Genomic DNA, 18719 nt, shown 5'->3' on the forward strand with positions numbered 1-18719 from the left:
TTTATGGAACTCATCCATTTGTGCTTACTAGGCAACTATCTCTTTTTTTTTTTTTTTTTTCCCTCAGTACAAAATAGGATACATTGTCACTTTCAGAGAATAAAACGAGAAAAAATAAAGAGAAAAAAAAAAAAACAATCAGACTTATCCAAAAAATAATTTCCCCAAACTAGAGAGAACTTTTTGACATTGCCTATTCTCCTAGCATATCTCATCTCCTGAAGTCTGACTTGGATCATTTTATTGTACCATCCTTGACTAGTAGGAGATACTTCAGACCGCCAGTTTCTCAGCAACAGTGACCTAGCCACCGCCGTGGCTATAAATACGAGCTTCTCCAGCCGAGGGGAAAGTCTTGCCTCGGGCTCATAGCCCAGACTGAGCAGGCGAACACTCTGAGATATGGGGACCAAAACAATGGATGCTAACGTTGCAAAGACCTCTTCTGTATACATTTACATGTCGCTATCGTATGTATCCAGCCAGCTGCCCCTGTTTCCTTGCACCAAAAACACATATTTGGGTGGCCGATCCCAATACGGGATAGGGCTTGCGGGGTTCGGTATAGCAGCCATTTGCTAAAAAATATCATTCTGTGCCAATTAGCCCCTCGTAGTGCAGAGAAATTTAGGCGGTTGATAGTCTCCCAGTACTCACTTGAGAGCATCATGCCCTCCTGACTAACCCATTTCTTCTGAACTCTTATCCCCAAATCCACTTTAAACCTTTCTGCCAAGAGCCTTCTCCATGCCCCTGCATTCCTTACCCGCAAAGGAGTAACTAATTCTGATACCAGTGATTGGGTATTAATGATAGAATTAATATCGAAGTCTTTAAAAACCCTCATCAATATATTGTAGGATCTGACCAGCAAAAAATCATTGACTGTAGTCCTAATTTTCCATGGGGCTTCCCAGTTACCCTCAACCCAGAAGTCTCCAATTTTACTATATCCAGCGTGCTCGACTTTTTCACAGTGATTTCGTTAAGCTGTGTCCCTGAACCTAGTGAAATCTGTGAGAGTGGGGTTTGAAAATGTACAGAGGGAATTTAATATTTTCTATCGAAATCCACTTTTCTCTTAAAAAAAAACATTTAAGAATTTTATAACGCACTTTTTTAGGCGATTTGGTCAAAAGGGCTGGGTTCCAAATGTTATGCTCTTGGCATATTAGTACCCGAAAATCAATAAAAAAACTTGGAGCCCACGGAGGATTCTAACTTAAAGCTGGCATAATAGTGTCCAAAGAAGGCATAATAATAATCTTTGAAATTGGGTAAGGCCAGTCCCCCCTTCTCCTTATCGGCAAACAGTATGCTCAAAGCGGCTCAGGCTTTTCGGTTCTGCCAGATAAAGGAGCGAAATAGGGATTCCAGTTTTTTTTAAAAGAGTTGTGTTAAGACACATGGAATGGCTGCAAACAGGACATTAAAAAGTGGTAGGATTGACATTTTAATTAAAGCAATGCAGCCTAATATCGAGAGAGGAAGAGGCCTCCAACGGGTAAGTAAAGCCTGAGTTTTCTGAAGTAGAGGAGCAAAATTCAGTTCATAAAGATCACTTATATTGGCCGAATAGAAAACCCCCAAATATCTCTTTGGGTTAAGGTTTACGCATCCTCTTAATTCAGGAAGAAGACAATTAGAAGTAGTGCCACAAAGAATGATGTCGGTCTTGGTCCTATTAATCTTATAGCCACCGATTTGCTGAAATTCTTTAAATATATTAAAGGCCGCTTCCTGAGAGGAGTATTTTGTGTCCAAAAACAAAATAATATCATCTGCGTAAAGTTTAATTTTCCCCATTGATTTTAGCGGTGCCTGAACCTGAGTGTTCTGTCTGATTTTGATAGCAAGCGGTTCAATAAAAAGGGCAAACAAAATAGGGGATAGCGGGCACCCTTGTCTAGTGCCTCGTTGTATTTGAAGCTGTCCCACAGACCTTGAGTTTATAACAATATTGGCCTCCGCATTTGAGTACAATCTTTGAATTAGAGAGATCACTTGAGTGGGAACCTTGTAGCTGGATAAAATTAAATAAAGCGTGTCCCAGACCACCAAATCAAAAGCTTTCTCTGCGTCCAGGAGAAGAAGAATGGCGGGGATTTATTAGTTGTAAAATAATCAAGAGCTTCTGCTAAATAGTGAGTGTTTGTAGCCAGTTGTCGACCAGCCACAAAACCATTTTGATCGGGATGCACCAGTTTATTAATTACCCTATTGAGCCTATTAGCCAATAATTTTGTCATGATTTTGTAATATGTGTTTAACAATGAGATTGGACGGTAAGCATTTGGATCCTCCCTATTTTTCTTTTTCTTAGGGAAGCTATCTACATTCCCTGTGTGCCAAGTTCTGGGTATTTCCTCGCCTTGTAGTATACCATTTAAAAGAGCTAAGAAATCCTCAACAAATACATTTATGAAGGTCTTATAGAACTCGGCCGGACAGCCATCCGGGCCACAGGTTTTCCCTGTAGGAAGGTCCTTGACTACATCTAGAAGTTCCAGCTTTGTAAATGGTTAAGACAATCCACTACGGTCCTCCTCTGAAAGAGAGGGGATGCTAAGGCCCAACAGGAATATCTCGGTGGTCCTGGAATCTATAACTGAAACGTCACTATAGATTTGTTTATAGTGCTCCAGCATGATTTGATCAAGGTCCCGAGGCTCAGTGCACCTGGCTCCAGTAATCGGACATCTTAAAGCGTGTATAACATTGCCAGCGATACGATCTCTAGCTTGCCATGCCAAGAATTTTCCCGTAAAATTGCTTTCTTCATAACTTTTCTGTTTATAAGATCCATATTCTATATCAGCTTTTTTTTTTTTTTAAATCCTGCTAACACTTTCTTGGCGGTTTCAAACGCCTTTCTATTAATATCTGAGGGGGCCCTCAGGTAAGAGGTTAAACACTTGTGAACTACATCTTCCAATGCCGCAGTTTGTTGTTTCAGAGCCAGTCTATCAGCTACCTCTTTAACGATAACCCGGCCCCTAAAGTAGGCCTTGAATGCCTCCCAGACTATTGATGGGGTTGACGACCCCTGATTGCATTGAAAAAATTCCCTTATTTCAGCTTGTGAGGTTTGTATCCACCCTTCTTCCGACAAAAGGCGGCAATTGAAAATCCACCTTTTAATCTGCGTTGGTTTAATTGTAGAGTGGAATGAAATTTCCAACAGTAGAAGGGCATGATCTGAAAGACCAGAATGCAGGACATATTGAGATTGATAGCGCAGAATTTGAGATAAAAAAAAAATCTATACGCGAGAACTTTTAAATCGAGAGGAAATACAGGTATATTCCCTTACGTCGGGGGTGTTTATCCTCCAAGGGTCACATAATGCCAGCACCTTAACATAATCTCTAAAGATCTTGGCTATTTTAGGTTTATACTGTCTCTTACCTTTTACGGTAGAGTCTAGAGCTGGGTCCTGAAGAAAGTTGAAATCCCCCCCCAATAATAATTTTCCCCGTCAACTGGAGAAGGGAGTGAAACAAGTCTATATATGGGGCAGATCAACCGTCGGAGGAGCATAAAAGCTAACAAAAATGAATCTCTCCGTTGCAATAGTACACTCAACCCAGCACCAACGTCCTTCAGGGTCAGAGAGAAAATCCAGCTGTTGTGCATTCAGGGTTTTGGCTAAAAAAACTGCCACCCCTCTATGAGCCGCTGAGGCTGCTGCAAGAACTTTAAAATCGGCCATTTTTTAAAAAACATTTGAAAGCCTGAAACTTTATGAAATGGAATATGGGTTTCTTGAAGAAATATAACTGAGGGATTCAGATCAACAACCCTTTTTTCAATAGCAGACCTCTTCCTATGATTGTTTAATCCATTAATATTTCAGGATATGAGTCTCAATGGTCAAAATGATTGTGTCATTTAATTAAATTTTGAGCTAGTGTACCTGTAGCCTCACTAAATCGGGGGAAAAAACTCCTAATCAATCGTGACGATCCTTTACCTTGACTAAAACAAATCTTAATACCCATATCCCCCCTTCCCCCCCTCCTTTTAGTGGCCCACACCTGGAGCCCTCCCGCCTGGACGAACCGGGGCCACATCCCTCCCCCACCCTTTGTCCCACTGTTTTCCTAACAAGGTGCCTTGTCATAGCACCCTGGGCTAGAGGCTAGAGAGAAATTTTAGAATAGTCTGTCTATACACTGCAGCAAAAAAAAAAGGGGGAGTGGGGGAAACAAAACAAACCCTAAAGAGAGATCAGGCCTCTGCTATGAGACCGACATCTCTAGTACTCAGTAGATCCTTATAGTCTATCTTGCGCTCTTCCCCCACCCCCCTTTTCCTGTGCCGACTGTTCAGAGTTTTGAATTGCATGCAACAAGGATTTAGCAGCATCCACCGTATGAACACTAAGTTTTGATTGTTGCACGAGGCCTGCCTGCGCCCCTGCTTTTTGGAAAGCTGGAATCATATCTTTCAACTCTCTCCTTCGATGTGCTGCCGCCACTGACATATCTGAGAAAATCTTGAATGAATAATCCCCGGGAATCTGAAAAGTTTTAGTTCTAATTGCTTTCTGGAAAATCTGTTCCTTTAATACGAAAGTCCCCAAAGTTCACCAATATAGTTCGAGGATACTTAAAGTTGGATGATTGGACCGCAGGGACCCGATGGGCTCTCATAATTGTTAGGTCCGGATACTTATCCTCTGACCCTGCTAAAACATGACTTTTTATAAGATCTGTCACCAACTCCATGACCGTCTGACCGTTTTTGCGCCCTTCAGGGATTCCCGTAAAACGCAAATTGGATCTATGTGATCGATTCTCAGCGTCATCCAGACGAATTTGTAAATCTAGCAGGTCAGTTTGGCATTTTGCCAAAGAGGGTTCTACCGTCAGCCGAGTATCCTCCAGAGCAGAGACTCGTTTAATACCTGAAACTCACGAGTTAAGTTGCTGGATGTTACTGCAGATCAGGGTCAGTTGAGATTCTGTTCTCTGATTTGCATCGTCCTGGGAGATTTTTAATGCTTTCAATTCACTTAGAATCTGCAGAAGTAAGTTGTCAGCAGGAGCACCAGTGCCTGACATAACTATCATTCCTTGTGCAGAGGCTTCCCTTAATACCTTAGGCCCGGCCGAATCAATAGAAGAAACAACAGAGGAGGAAGTGTGGGTAGAAGCTTCAGTTACCACGTTTGGCCCTGCTTTGTAGATCAATTCTTGTGCTGATAGTAAAGCCGAGTCAACCGGCTGCCCAGAGGAGGTGTGGATAGTGCTAGATAGCAGATGATCTTCCTTACGATTCTTTCCACTTTCAAACAAAGGAAAAAGGGGTCTAGAAGCAGATTCAGTGTTCACTGTTAGATCAGCAGTCATCTCAGAGCCACAGCTGGCGATCGGCTGAGTCAGAAATGGCGAGCCCTTGTTTAACCCTGAACTAGAATCCAGATCCGATGGGGGGGGGGGGGGCCTTGAGCCGTCAGACGGACAATCCAGACTAAGAGGGGTGCTGGATAAATTGGTTTCTAAGGGCAGAGGGCTATTAGGGAGAGGTTCATGCAGACTAGAGACTGAGTCCATAGCTGGGATTGAAGGAGAGGGGGCAGAGACCAGAGCCTTATGCAGATGGTTATCCGAAGGGGCTGGTCTCTTCTGTTTGGTGATGTGAGTCGTCCTAGGAACTCTGGCAGCGGAGCGACCTGCAAAATGTGGTGACCGCCGCATTTCTCCCTCTCTCCCCGGGAAAAGGAGAGAGAAAAGAGAGAAGAAAAAAAAGGAAAAATAAAGGGGGGCGAGGGAGACCTATAAAATATATATATATATATATATATATCTATATATATATATCTATATATATATATATATATATATAAGGATTTCCACCCCCTCCCCCTCCCCTTCCCCCCCCCCCCCCCATCCCCCACGAAATATATCAATGCCCTAAGCCTTAAGTACTAGACAATTCCTGGGGGTTTTAAAAAGCAAACCCCCAAAAAAAGGGGGTGGGGGGGGGAGGGGAAAAAAGGAAAGAAGTTTTAAGTTGGGGATACACGAATATGCAGGAATATCACTCCCTGCTTCTTTCTGCCTGAAACAGTCTATTCGAGCTGCAACCTCTCCCCATAAAAAAACGAAGAGAAAAAAAAAGCCCTAAAAACGTCACCTCTTCTCCGTGTCTTTCTCCGTATCTTTCAGAGAAAATTTCCTTGCTGTCTCTCCTCTTCTCCTCGTGGACTGGGCCCTCTGACGGAGAGCCAGAGATATGTGCCTCCAGCAGGCCGTAGAAACGGCTGAAAGATCTTAAACACAGCCTGTCTCGGTGCCCCTAACAACCTTGTCGTCCCAAGGCCTCTGTGGACTGCAATTAGCGCTTTCCAATTTCGAGCCGCCGTCCCTGGCAACGGCTCTGGAGCGGCTTCCGCGTTCCTCTGCTCTATTGCAGGCTTCCACGTTCCTTCTGCTTGACTTCAGCCCGGCTTCACATCCTGGGGCAGCTTCCGCATTCCTCGCTGCTTCGGCCGCAGCGCATCTGGTCTCAGCGCGCTCTCTCCTCGAACTGCCTCCTGCCTTAGCCGCGGAGCATGACGGGAGCTCTCGCCGGCATCCCAGTGCTAGGCAACTATCTCTACGTGTATCCTCATTTGGTCCACAAAACTGTCACCCATGTTTCATTTCCAGGATATACATGATATATTTACGTACAGGGAGTCTTTTGCACCTGGCCCTTTTTGCACTGTCATCCCCAATCTTTTTGCCTTCTTCCTCCTAATTTTGCTGACCAGTTTTTGTTGGCTTTAGGACTCTGGGCACTTTACCACTGCTAAACAGTGCTAAAGTGTATATGCTCTCTGTGTAAATTGTACTGTTGATTGTATCCATAATTGGCATATTTGATTTACTGGTAAGCCCCTGGTAAAATGCTCCAGAGGTGCCAAAGGCCTGTGAATCAAATGCTACTAGTGGGTCTGTAGCACTGGTTGTGCCACCCGCATTAGTAGCCCTGTAAACCTGGCTCAGACCTGATACTGCAGTGTTTGTATGTGCAGTTTTAAACTGCTGGTTCGACTTGGCAAGTGTACTTACTTGCCAGGCCTAAACCTTCCCTTTTCTTACATGTCAGGCACCCCTAAGGTAGGCCCTAGGTATCCCCAGGGACAGGGTGCAGTGTATGTTTAATGCAGGACATATACTAGTGTATTTAATATTTGTCCTAACAGTGAAATACTGCCAAATTCTTTTTTCACTGTGCAAGGCCCGCACTCCAGCATCGCCTGCACACACCCCAGCCTGGGCCACCCCGACGCTGCTCCTGCTGACACCAGTGCCTGCACCATGGCCTGTGGACACCACTCGTGAGGAGCACTTAGCACCGTCCTGTCCCTCACTGCAGCCCCGATCCACTGACGCCAGCACTATCGACTCCAGTTTCGTCACCAGGCATCCCTGCCTGCAACGTGAGCTGTGAACACTGCTCGTGAGGGACACAAAGCACCGTTCTGTCCCGCACCGCTGGCTTGGGCCTACCGATGGCAGTGCTTCCTCAACAACGCAGCTGCAGCCTGCACGGTGACCTGTAGACAACGCACGTTGCACCGCCCTGCTTCACACCGCAGCCCTGGTCTCACCGACAGCGAGTCAGTGCCTGCACCGCGACCTGTGGGCACCGCACTTCGCATCGTCTCGCTTTGCACTGCAGCCAGACGCCATAATTGCCGGTGCACCTGACTTCATCAGCCCGGAGTTCGATCCGCATGGCATGTGACTTCAAGGGCCTGACAACTCCTGAACCGACGCCGCACTCTGGAGCTCACCGCAAGGATCACGACTCCCTGTTTACCCAAGGTACTGTTTGCGGGTTCTTCCCAACACCGTAGCTGGTCCACAAGGCCGCGGCCAGCCTGAACTGTTGGTTTTGTTGATCACGACTCCGTGATAGCCCCAGGTGGAGCTATCCACTTCAAGGAACTGTATTTTTAACATAAATCTTACAAAATTCATATCTTTAGCACTGTATGTTGGATTTTTATTGTTTTGGTCTTGTTTTACACAGAAATATTGGATATTCTTCTAAAACTGGTGTGCTATCCATTTGTAGTGTTTTCGCTTCTAACTGTGTTATGTGCAAATGCTTTACACATTACTTCTTAGATCAGCCTGACTGCTTGTGCCAAGCTACCAAGGGGGTGAGCAGAGGTTATCTGAGCGGGTATCGCCCTTATCCTGACTAAGGTGAGGGTCCCTACTTGGACAGGGTGCAAACCGACTGCCAACTAAAGACCCTGTTACTAACAGTTTTAATCTGATTCATTCACCTAATACATGGTCATCCTGAAAAGCTCCCATGACACTATTTCGCGTGACCACAGTTGAACAAACCTAATGAAAAAGTTCTTCCTTAGCTGATTTGTGTTTGGGATTTTTTTTTTTCTCGGTAATAGTGAACTTTGTACCTGTTGTCAGCGGCTTTCAGTTTATTTGCTGAAGTTGAAGCATTAATCTTGTATGCAAGGCTGTGCTTCATGGCAGATGAAATGTTTGGGTAAACTTCTTTAGTTTGCAAACGTTTTATTAGAATTGTTCTGTAAATCACTGGCTTGTGTCCTGTGGCGAGATGGTGATCTAGTAGCGTGGTTTCGTTTTTTTCAATGGTGGCCACGATCCGCTTTTTACTGGCATTACTTCTCATGTGGACTAGTGGGTCTGTTCAGTGGGTTCTTCCAAGTAATAATCGTATTGCTCTTTAGGTATCTCTTATGTTGATGTGTCTGGGGGGAGGCACTGGCACATGAACAACCTGCTAGAAACATTATTTCCAGGGATAAGAGACACAGATGTCCTATCTTATAGAGGCTACTTCCAAACACCTAAAGTTACACCTGGCCAAGAAGCCAGCCCTGTCTTGCTTTATGACCGGGACATATGAGCCAGGATCCAACTTCAGTAAGAGCCAGCGTTTATGGGTGCAAAAAACAGATACACAGTGGCCATGAATCCATCCTCCTATGGAATGTTCAGATGACCAAGAGACCATTGTTGAAGTCACTTATAGAGTGCTTTGGCTAGGATGCCCCACAAACTAACACTGTTTCTTGCAAAATCTGTAAGACCATTTTGTGGTGGATGCTGCACACCGCCAAACTTCTAGTGCCTTCTGAAGCAACTCCTGGCTGTTAAGTCAGCCCATGGGGCTGTTCTAGAAGTGACGTGGCCACACAAATAGACTTCTTGTTCTTGAAGGTGAATCTGTGGCCAAGAATGTAGCCTCCTATTGATCTGGCAGCAACTTGGATCATGCCTGCTATTCTGCGTTTGTGGAGGAGTGACTGGGAAACTTTCTTCTATTGTCTTAGTACATGTTCAAGAAGTATCATCTTTGTACCCTGAGGCACGAGCTATGCCAAAAAAGTGATATTCTCAGTTAAGTGCACGCCTGAAACAGCCGAGGAGTCTGTAACTGCATGTCATTATGGACACTGTTTCCAGTCCTGAAATTTTGTGTTACAACCTAATACATTCTGGATGTTGTTGCCTTGGATTCATTCTATGCAGGCAATTAGAGTAACACACCCGAACGCAATGAGTTGTAGTGTAAACATCCGTGACAGAAAACGGTGTGCATGATGTCATTGAGTGAGGTTGAGTCCCTGGTCACTTTTGAAAAACTCCATGGCAGTGATGACTGCTCCATACAGGTGTGTATGGTGCAAACCAGTTTGAGTTGTACAGACTCCACAGCTTGCCATCAGTATATGAGGCCTGGGTGTATGGGCAAACATTGTGGGTGGGTGTGGTGGTACAGATGTACGGTTGGGGTTGTTAAAAGCAGCAGCAGTACAAGAGTGGTAGCTGGGACAGTCAGGGGTGGGTGATGCAAAAACAATTCGAGTTTAGGAATTGGGAGCAAGGGAGAGAGGTGGGAGCCTGTGACTAGTGTGTAATGCCAGGGGATTGGTTTGGCCTAGGTGGTACATGGTAGTCCTTGGATGTTCATAACTAGCGTGCCTGGCATGCGCTTTCTGGGACCGTTAGGCCTTAAGGCTGTCGCTGGGGTCTGGCCATGAGTGGGGTTGGCACCATTAGTGGCTTGCGGACCGTGGAAGGGTGTGAGGTGGTGAAGCAGGGGAGGAGAGGGTGTGTGTGTGGGGGGGGGGGGAAACCTAGGGAATAAACATTTAATTTAATAAAAAATCACTTACGTACTGTTTCTTGACACTCCTCGCAGCCTGTTCTGCGCCAATCCTGACGCTGCTCAGAGCAACGTCCGGATTGGCTGGGAGCGCTCTCAGGCAGACTGGCAGCCTGTGCAGGCTCTCTCCAGCCCAGCAACAGAGTTGCTGAGCTGGAGAGCGCCTACAGCGCATGTGTGTTAGGCCGGCCTGAGATGGCTGGCCAAACACACGCGCTGTGAAGGGGGAGTGCTGAGCATTCCCCCTCACTGCACGTCACCCCCGTGGCACTGCCCCATTCAATGAAATCGATAATAACCAGTTTATTACCTTTTTGTGTAAAAGGTTTTGCAGCTGCTGGCGGGGGGCCGACGCTTCTCTGCCCAAACGGAGGAGATGCCACTGGTTAGCACCCTCAGATATAAGCGGCACTGCAGGTTACACAAGTGCTGTGCCGGCATACTGATTTCCGGCCCAGGAGGCGGTAGTCATGGCTGAAGCTCTCTGGGACCGTGAGGCCTTATAGTCGTGGCTGGGGTCAGGCCATGAGTTGGGTTAGCACCCTCAGATCGGTGCAGCACTGCTGGCACACAGTTGCTGTGCCCAGGGTGCCGAGATCCGGCCTAGGAGGCGGTAGTCCTGGCTGACGCCGGGCGGGGTGACCGGGAGGCAGGCGCTCGCCCAGCAAGCACCCCCTTGCATAGCTTTGGTGCCGAGGCCTTCGTGCCTGCACATGCAGGAATCTGACGCTACGGGGAAGGAATGCCCTGCTGGCAGGCTTCGCTTTTTTTTCAGCGTCACACCCCGGCACACCGCGCTTACCTTCGGATCCATTTCAGGCCGTGCCGCCGATATGGGGACAGAGATGAGGGGACCAGGAGCTGGAGTAAGTATGTACGGGACGCAGAGTTGAGGCCCAGGGGGGTAGACTGCCAGCCTTTTATCTTAAACCGGACACGTATCTTGAGGTTTCTCGTTACAAACCTCAGCAGTAATGTGAGCCCACAGTTCAAATGAGCTGCCTCACCTGTGCACAGGGACAGCACCGGGAACTGTATGTGTGTGGATCTGGGCACCGATGTCATTTGTGGAATAAGAATGCAGCGCTCGGCAAGATAGCGGTGCATTGACACAGTTGTGTTGGGGGGCGGGGGGTGGCACAATTTTGAAGTATCCGTGTGCGATGCAGGGCGGTATGATACACACTGGCAGAGCTGTGGGTGAGTCACATCTGGAATAAACACATGCTGTGGGAAAGGTAGAGCAGCATTTGGCAGACCTCTGCTTGAATAGTACGGGTTGCAGATTGAGGTGCCTTGGCTGAGCAGTGTTTCGAACTCGGTATTGGAAACACCCGGGTGTCGTAAGTAGGGGCTGGGGTGCATCGTTAGAATTGTGTGTTGGTCCGAGTGCTACATTAAAGGCAAGTACTGAAGGTCGGTGATTGCGATGCATCTGAAATGTGAGTTAATCCTTTGCTGGAGTATTAGGTGTGCTAGAAGCCAGGATCTAGTCTCATTGGTTGAGACCTGCGTGGGTCTCGGTAGGGGGTGAGCAGTGGTCTCCTGGTCTTTGTTTAGGACATTGGTAAGGAATAAGTGTGAGTCTCACTACTAGGATAGCTGAGGTGGTGGGGACTTGGGTTGACCAGTAGCAGAGCTGAACAGGAGAGTTGCAGAGTGGGGTTGAGTCTCGGTGTGGAAAACTAGTTTAGAACCCTTGGATATTCACATGGTTTCTAATGATCAGGCTTGAGGTGCATCTGTTGAGCCGTGCGCAGATCCTACTCCGGGCAGGTGATGGCGCTGTTGCGCAGCATCGCCGCAGGGCCCTGTCTGCTTCAGTATCGGATCCCGGGGTCACCATTGAGGTGCATCTGCTGCGCCGTGTGCTAGTTCTGGTTTAGGAGTAGCAAGCCAGTCTTGAGCCTTGTCGGCCGAGCTCTGTTTCGCACCAGGAAGTGGAATAACAGGTGGTTCTGTTACCGTGTCAGGATTCCGTGCATGTGCTGAGCCTTGAGCCCAGCCCACGACTGGACTGATGTGGTTCCGCATGTCAGGACTGAGCTGCATGGGCTCTGTGTCGTGGCTGGCTCCCAGGACTGGGTTGAGGTGTGTTGACGGAGCTTTGCAGTTCTGCCTTGTCCTCCCACACCCTCCTCCTTTCTGGTTGGGCCCCGCTCACGTCTCGCCTGACCTCCCAACCTTCGGTAAACAAAGTAAGAGGAGCTGCAAGTAGGCCAGTCTCTTTGGCTCCGTGCCCGGGCGCTGGGCACTGATTCCTGCCCATGACCTTCCGCATTGCGTCTGTGGTGGCAGCGGGCGTCGGTAGAGGCCCGATGGATGCAGAAAACCCCCTGGGAACCATTTTGCTGCACTCCCGGCAACGTTGAGCTATTGTGGCTTTAAGAAGGGCACAGCGGTGGCACTTAACGACAACTCCATCTATGCCACGCTGGGCTCACAGGGTAGGCATGCCAGGGAAGAGCGAATAAGGGATTTAAAACGTCAGATTCTCCTAGTTTGCTGTCACCTTTGGCTGTCGGTTGCAAACGGCTGCTTTCAGCTATATTTCTGGAAGCAGAACTCGGGCTCCAATGTTTCCTTAACTCTTATCTGAGAATAGTTTATTTCGCCTGTATTGTAGCTTTTGTGTAAAAGTGAAAGTCCCATTGATAACGAATATGTGCTTCGTTCGGATTTACATATTGTCTCCTGCGTGGAGTGTCTTTTAATGCAGAGTTGCTCAGAAGGACACCTAGGCTGTGCCAGTGGCGAATGAGAGCCTCGAGCTTTAAAGTGAGCTGTGGCATCTGTGTGTGCCGTCTTCCTCACGAGCACAGTTTTAGTGTGGAACTACTAAAGGCACCCAGTAACTCTTAAATGATAAATAGAAACAGTAATATTCCACGAGAGATCTAATCCTTAATTCAACCGGACCAAAAAAGGTTCGAGATAAATCACTCCTAGGCGAAGGCACTTGGAATGTAACCTTTTTTTTTTCTTTGCTTGTTTTTTGAGGTGGAGCCACGGTTTTAAAACCAAAATGTTTTTTTTTTCTATAAACATTTTAAAAAATCATGTACTTCAGTATTTTTACTCTTAACATCTCTATAAAACAAATTGCCTCAACTCAATATTTATTTGCATTCGTTTAATTAAAATCATACAAAGGAAAAACAATAAAAGTTCATAAAAAGAGGGCCTTGAAATTAGACACCCTACTTGTACACAAAGAGCGCAATCCTATACACGGATTCTGTGATAATGGGCTCCCCTGAGTAATTCCCCAGGAGCTAGATTATAGTGCTGGCGTGCGAATTGCTGCTTTGTGAATTAAAGAGGTTGCCTAGGTGTGTTTGTATGATGTGGGGACACGCGACCTAAATGTGTTTAAAACTATTCCCAAACTGGCACACTGCCCAACTTGTGAGCACCTCATCATGAGTACCTGAGGGGACCAAAGGTAGAATAAAAGTGCCGACGTGCAGCTAATTCAAGTGCAAGTGTGTTACCTGGTAGACTCACATGCACTTGGGATTGTCTCACAGGCCACCCTCGCACCTTACTGGCCACTAAAGATAAATGCTAATGCCGAATAGCTATTATCAGTCTGGTATCATCACCTATTGGCGCCATTTTCCCAGGAGTGTCTGTTAGGGTGATGGTGGGATAAGTGTAGGAAGCTGACCCTTTATGTGGTATGGCAATACTGTGTAAACAGACCAGGGGTTCCCCAGTGAGTAGACAGGGCTTGCTATGCAATCCCAAAGTGCTCTATTATTTGGAAGTAGAGTGGTCGAGCAGCCTTAGGCTTAACACAGAGTGCAGGACAGCCACAGATAGCACACACTAGTCTGTAAATGAGACACAACTAAAATAGGAGATCCACATCAATTTATACAAATAGCAAATATCTATATATATTTCTAAGCATCATAGAAAAATCCTTCAGGTAAGTAAGTTTTTAAATAGCAATTCTTTTCACTTTAAAAAGTGGACACTGCAATTTCTGAATTCTGCAATGGGAAGAAAAACACGTTCTGCAAACAGGTAGAGTACAGTGATTTACAAGACCAATCTCCAGGGGTTAAGGTGAAAAGTGTGCAAGGTCCAAGTCAGCACCAGCAGTACACCATTGGTGTGGTATGGGGCGACCGGGTGCAGGATAAAAAACAGCGTTGGGTGCCAAGGTGGTGGAGATCGGTCACTGTAAAAAGAGGCTACAGGCTCTGGCCAGGAGGCTAGTCGGGCTGAACCAACTGCAGGGCTTATGCCTTATGATGCTCAGGACCAGGTAGGCACCAGTGGTCCTCTTCTCCACAGCTCAGGGGTGACTGGTGCAGAAGTGTCTTTAGGTGTCTGGTTTTCCTTACCGGAGCAATCTAAGATGAGGGGTTCTGCATGCAGAGGCTCCAGGTGTTCTGAGGGAGTCTAGGAAGGGTGAAACCACGACGGACTCTGACTCTGGAGGGCTGGGGAACCTTGTTGGCACTGGTGGTCCACTTCAACTCTGGTCAGAGACGGCAGGTGCTGTGGTGACTTAAGGCGTTGGATTTCAGCAGTTCCAGTGTCCCTTCTTTTGGAGTTTGCTGGAGAACAGTGCTGCTGTTCACAGGAGGTCTTGAGCCGTTTTCGAAGGCAGGCAGTCCTCCCGGTTTCTGGAGTCACGGCTGCAGGAAGAGTTGACTTTGTCTAAATTCCTTGTTGAAAATCTGTACCAATCTGGCAGGGTTGGTACAGGTCAGCTGCTTCTTTTTCTCCTCTTCTGCTTTCACGGCTCTACAGGGTCCTTGATCTTCTTAGGTCATCAGGATCTGCTTCTCTGGTGCCAGGGGATCTCCTAAATACTAAATTTAGGGGCAGTAGGCATGCTTAGGGTAGTAGCCAATGGGCTACTGACCCTTGGTGTCCTGTGGGAAGTGGGCATAACCCTGTCCCAGAATTCCTAGGTATGCCATCTCAAAGATGGCTACCTCAGAAAAATCAAATTCACCTCGGCTTAGACCACCTTAGGGGTGGTACTAGCCTGGAGGTGGCACACATACCTGACTAGCTCATTTTTCCACCTGTTCAAGAGTCAAGTGGGCTCTAGAAGGGGGGGAGAGGTGAGGCGAGCCAGATTTGCATTTCAAAGGGGGTAGCCCTTTGAGGCTTGCCACCTTAGGAAGGCTAATCAGCAGGTTATCCGGTGGGAGGGCGTGTTACACCCTCTTCCCGGGCAGGCATTTGTTCTTGGCCTCCTGAGAGCAGAAGGCTCACACCCTTGGGGACCAAAACCGTGCCTTGGGTATCAGGCTATCAAACTAGTCAGTGAGCACATAAGAGGGTGGTAGGTTTTCAGGGATCACCTTAAAGGTGCCCTCTTGGTGCATATATTGCTAGATCTATAACTGGAATTAGTTTGGGATTACCAATACAAGATGTTTGATAACAAACATCCCTACATTTAGTGAAGCCATCATTTAGCTGGGGAACTCGTATTTACCAGTGTCCAACACATGCATTTAAAAGGGGTTCCATGGCCACTTACTGTGTCTGAGAATTGACAAAAAACATAGCAGGGGCATATCTGCGCTTGCCGATATCCCCTCACATGTAACATAACGCACCCTGCCTCAGGGCTGTCATGCCTGCTGTAGGGGTGACTTACATATATTGCATGCAGTGTTGGGGGACATGGCACACAGGGATGTGACACATGTTTTGTTTTTTGTTTTGGTCTGCACCAAGACACACAGCATGACGTGGCAGCCTGTCATGTGCTTTGTACAGGGTCCCTTAGGGTGGCACAATTCATGCTGCAGCCCTTACGGATTGTTTTAGTGCCTCATGCCGTGGGTACCAAGGGTACCATTTATTAGGGACATACAAGGATGCTAAAGGATTGCCAAGTGGGGGAAACAATTGTACCATTTAGGGAAAGAAATCTGGTACTGGGGACCTGGTTAGCAGGAACTTGTGCACTTTGTCAGAATCACATCAGGTACTCGGCAAAAAGTGAGTGTGTGTGGGGGTGGGTAACAGTCAACAAGAGGCACTTTCCTATAGTAAAGTCCAGGCGTGCGGCTGCTATTTTCCCAGAAGCACCAAGCGTACAGCTACACCCCCCTCCCCAGAGACCTAAAATAAAGTGCAAGTGGGCAAAAATTAGGAATAGACCTACATAAACATAATCGCAGATAATGACAAATAAGATAAAACATCACTGAAATATAGATAAAAACCCACAGTCGGCAATTGTCATAATATACATGATGCCAGGGCCAGGAGAGCAAAGGGTTTGACAGGTAAGCTAATCTCCGGTTAGTAGCATGGCCCATAAAGTTTTTATCTTTTTGTTGGTGTCTTTCCTGGGGGCCCAAACGGCCCTGAGCGGCCTAAGGATTTAAAGCTGCGGCTGAGTTTTACTATAAAAATGAGGCTTCCAGGGAGACCAAGGTTTGCAGGGATGGAAAGATGCAACCAGCCTCTGATGAATAAGACGTTTCACCGGGCTGCGATACACTCCTTTGCTTCTTTGGGCAGTTTCTGTTCAAGTCTGTTTAAAAATTTAATGTAGCTGCAATTTAATATGGGATCGTCGTGCTCTAAACAGGATATGACGGCGTGCCTGCATGTATGAATTGTTTTGCTATTGAATTAGAGCTTAAGGAGGAGCCTCCTCTCTGCGACCAGCTCAGGTGAAGTGAAGGTTAATTGCAAAAGGTTCTTTCTCCCACATAAGTTTCATTCTCTGTTCCTGGAATATAATCATGATGGTTTTTCCGCTAGAGATGGAGGGCAGCCTAGGCAACACTACAGCAATTTAAGTTTCAAATGTAGTGGATATTATTGATGACCGCCCAGGCTTCGCGTCTTTTAGTGAACTCCTCCTTATCCTTTATAAGTGAGATTTTAGCTTTTACGGAGTTCACTAATTTTTTTAAAAAACGTTGTATGAAGGTGTTGACGCCCAGAGGTTTTCAAGTTGCAAGTTCTTCAATGACTGGTCCAAGAATTCTTTCAAACTGCTGCTACTACCCTATTTGCTGATTTCTAGCTACAGGCTATTGTTTACAATGTTGGTTTCAGCTTGTCTTAGTTTGAGCCATTCTTAAATATTGCCACCTGCCTTCCTTTTAATGCCGAACACAGACTAAAGATTAAAAACTTGACAGTAGAATTTTATTTGAAGTTTGTCCAATAAGGCTGGGTCACACCCTCAAGAGAGCTTCGCTGCCATATGTCAAAGTTGGAAGGGTTTTGCCGTCATGACCTTCAACAGTGGATCCAGTGTTGCGCCTTACAATTGCTTACCTACAGTGGAGACGGCTGTAATAAGGGGATTGCTCTTGTTTGTAATGGCTCAAAGCGGTTTGTTGGCCGATTCCATATCATCCAGAAGAAACCCTAAGTACTTGTATTTGTTTACTACCTCTAAGATGCGAGTGCAGAGATAACTGGCTACTCTTTAAGATGAATTGCCAACCATCAGCTCCTTGGTTTTGTTCCAATTGATGACCAGGCCGTGTTGTATTGCATTTTGACAAAGCATATTTATCAGTCTCTGAAGGCCAGCTTTGGTCAAGTTGCATAAGGCTTCATCGTCCACTTACAAAAGATGATTAAGATCAAAAGAGCCAAAACTGAAGGCTTGGCTGTTGACTTCATTACGAGCAGGGGAACGATTGGCCATAAAAAGGTTGAAAAGGCGTGGGACTAGCACACACCCCTGTTTTAAGCCTTGGTGGCTATATATCCTTGATAGCAGGGAGCCATTGCCAAGTTTAATCCACACCCATGTTTGGCTGTGTAAGGCCTCGATGATTCTAAGCAAGTGAGAGGGGATGTTCCAAGCTCTGAGCTGCCTCCAGAGCTTCTCAAGGTTTACACAGTCAAACACTGAATTATAATCAACAAAGCAAAGATAGGTAGTACAGTGTTGCTTTCCCATGTGACCTAAGATGGTAGAAAGGACTAGGATGTTTGTAATGGTGCCAGATCCCTTCCGAAAGCCAGACTGGGTTATTAGAATTAAGGGATTGGTCTTGGCCCAGACAATTAAATTGTGAAGGATAAGGGATATGCAATATTTTGCTTAGTTGTCTAGAAGCATAATAAGGCAGTAATTTTCTGGGTGTGCTTTATCCACCCCTCCCCCTGTGAAGAGGGGTGATAACCGCCCCGCCATGAGTCGGAAATGATCCATGTGAGAACTGTGCAGTAAAAAAAAAAAAAAATGGCGAGGGGGCAAATTTCTTGCTCAATATGGTGGGTCTTGCTTATTAATGGCCCTCCTGGCTTTGATGACATGCATAATTTCCTGTTGTGACAATTGCACCCCTTCAGGCGTGAGAGAAAAGAAAAAATCCAAACCCAACAACAAACGGCCATGCAAGCAATATTCAAAACTATGGCGAGACCCGAGTGGGCGGCTTTGTTGTGGACAAAGTTGCTGGCAAGTTTACTGCAGGGTAAAGCTCATTTTGGGAAGGTGCTTGGCTATTGAGTGATAGTGAGGCAGAATGTACTTCTGTTTGTGTTTTTGGGGTTTGTCCTATTCAGGTAGAGAAATGTTTCTCCAGAAATGTAAC

At 46.5% G+C, this 18719-nt stretch overlaps 1 protein-coding gene across 6 annotated transcripts in view; it reads left to right on the forward strand.

Annotated features, from left to right (window-relative positions):
- The window catches only part of PHACTR4 (phosphatase and actin regulator 4), a 370026-nt gene that overhangs the window by 50362 nt on the left and 300945 nt on the right, over positions 1 to 18719 (forward strand). Inside the window, exon 1 of one of the 6 annotated variants that reach the window (XM_069224103.1) lies at positions 10896 to 11030. The exons of the other annotated variants lie outside the window; for them this stretch is intronic. The gene's annotated coding sequence lies outside the window, so the exon portion shown is untranslated. Of the gene's footprint in view, positions 1 to 10895; positions 11031 to 18719 lie in introns of those variants that run through there. 6 annotated transcript variants of the gene reach the window in all.

Source organism: Pleurodeles waltl, chromosome 3_1 (assembly GCF_031143425.1).
Source record: "Pleurodeles waltl isolate 20211129_DDA chromosome 3_1, aPleWal1.hap1.20221129, whole genome shotgun sequence".
In the NCBI taxonomy this organism is placed as follows: domain Eukaryota; kingdom Metazoa; phylum Chordata; class Amphibia; order Caudata; family Salamandridae; genus Pleurodeles; species Pleurodeles waltl.